Source organism: Miscanthus floridulus, chromosome 13 (assembly GCF_019320115.1).
Source record: "Miscanthus floridulus cultivar M001 chromosome 13, ASM1932011v1, whole genome shotgun sequence".
In the NCBI taxonomy this organism is placed as follows: domain Eukaryota; kingdom Viridiplantae; phylum Streptophyta; class Magnoliopsida; order Poales; family Poaceae; genus Miscanthus; species Miscanthus floridulus.
Genome location: NC_089592.1, coordinates 80496025 through 80498558, shown reverse-complemented (window position 1 = coordinate 80498558; position 2534 = coordinate 80496025).

Sequence of the window (2534 nt, the reverse complement as noted above, 5' to 3'; positions counted from 1 at the left end):
GAGGCGCACATGCATGAGGTCTGAGCATGAGGCGGCAAGGCCGCGTGTAACACCCATGGTGTTACGCCCTAAACAAATTACCAAACGATGTCATGAGCATCATGTTTATGTGAGAATGCATGTGATGGAATGCATGGATAAAATTTTTGTAACTTAAGGTGATCAATAAAAATGTTAAATGAGAAGCTATTCCATAACTCATGTATATCAAATAGGGTTTAAAACCAATTTTTATTGAACAAAAATGCTATAGAACATATATGTGGCACTTAAATAAAGTTTGGAATATGAACTTTGTAGATGACAATAAAATCCTTGTTGTAGAAAAATAACATTGCTAACTAATGTTTCTAATAGCCTAGAAATGAAACTTGGAATCAAAGCTCAGCTCAAAGACTTAGAAGATTTTTAAGTATATAGGCAGTAAGACAATGCCATGTTTGAGAATTTATTTTGTAAAATCAAGTTAAGAAGTGGTGTCATGTGTTAGCTCGAGTTGGTAGCCTGATAAGCTCTCTTGAGCATGGTGAAGGTGGGTTGATTCCTAGAAAAAACGTTTAATTTTTATAGTCGCTTTAAAATTCATGCACGACACGTTCTCGGGCTGGTTCGTCGGGTGAGCGCGATCACCACGCCCGGCCACACGGCGCCACGCCCTGGTCACACATGCGCTGCCACGTGTGGTTGGCCTTGGTTGTCTCTGGCCCGGTTGCGGCCTGGCCCCCACTGGCCTCTGGCGCGCGGAGCCGCTGCTGCTGCTTGCGCAGTCAAGCGGTGCTACCGCCGGTCCCGCCACGCTGCCGCACTATCGGTCCGCCATGCACCGCGACACAGCTATTATCGGTGCTGTTACCTCACCATCATGTCCGTGCCTCCCTCTGCACCTCTACGCCGCTGCCGGCCCGGTTCGATGTCGCCACTACCACGCGCACATGGTTGAGCTCGTCGTCGCCTTGTCATTCATGGTGCTGCGGTCGCGTGGGCCATGCCGGTCATGGACGCACGTGCTTGTTCGTTGCATCTACAAGCACATCGCACTGGTCACACCGACCATGTCCTGCCAAGGCGAGGCTGAGCTGAGCCCACCTACAGCCCCGTCTCTCTTTCTATTGCCGCCATTGAGCCGTGCCATCAGATTAACCATCGAGCGATCACCTCCATTCAATTCAGCGCATCCATGGCTTCATCATCAATTCCTCTCGCTACCCAACCCCACCCCACCATGAAGCATGCACTGCCAAGCTCCAATTTGGAGCTTTCCCGCCGCTGTGCCGATAAGGCCACGCTCGGCCTTGGGCAAGGATAGCCCACCCTCAGACCACACTAAGCCAATTATTGTGCACTGCTAGCATCGCCTCCATCCCCTCTTTGCCCTGCGCGCCTTAGCCAAACCTCTACCTCCTCACCGTCATCGCTGACGCAACCGTGCCGCCACGGTACGCCGCCGCAGGGCTCGACTGCACGTGGCCAGCCCTCCTCCATCACCCTCTTCTCCAACCATCACCTAGGATAGGTCTATGGTAGTCTCCTAATGCTCAATTGCTAGCTGGTTAGGTCCTTAGGTGCCCTGGTTCACCGTAGAAGTTGGGCCACCGTCACGGACGGCTGCATGCCACCGTAGCTCGCTCCAGCGAGTCCTGTCACGACGTGTTGCTGCTTAGTGCAGGTATTTAGGTTGTAGTTGAAGGTCGGCTCGACCGATGGGCCAGTGCATGTTCCAAGTGGCCGGCACAGCCGCGCTATGTGATCCGTCCCGCCGCGTCACCAGTGCGCTGAGTCGCCAGGGGGTGCACATGGGGGAATTCCAGGAAAACCAGGGGGTTAAGTGAGAAGGGTTGAGAGAGGGGGAATAGTGTTAGGACTTAGTTGTAATTTGGGAAAAGTTTGAGGTCTCTTTTGTAAAAGTGCCAGCGCACGCGGGATCACCCGCCATGGGTCGGCACTCGCGTGGGCCCGCATCAGTGGGCCGCTGCTGCACGCGCGCTGCGTCGCATGGGTCACGCATTGTGGGCCACGTGCGGAGAATCCATTTTCTTTTTCCTAGGGAATTAGTAAATAGTTTCTAATTTAATTTCTGAGCTAATCTTTGGTAATTAATATAAAATAGTATAGGTGTTTACACCAAAATTTAGGAAGAAGAACGCGGGAACTCAAAGCTTTCAAGATCATGTCATCGAGAAAGCAAGCTAAATCACATTGGAATTGTCCTTTCTTCAGACATTGTTAGAATGAAGGTTTGAAATTACCTACTAGAAATAATTGCTTAGAGTGCAGTGAGCAATATTAGGAGTTTAGGCAATCTCAAGTCAACCGCCGAGTCTATCCATGCTCAACATGAGTATCATCATAATAATATGGATCAGTGCTTAAAAAATAGAAGTGTTCATGATCGATTTGGGAAACGGGTTGTTGATCAAAACTGGGCTAATTATGGAAAAGAAGATAATGAGGAAGAGTATGTTTGGCAGAAAGGGCAATGGTGTCTAGGAGGTTTGACAAGAAGCCAAACAACAAGGGTACAACACCTAAGGAAC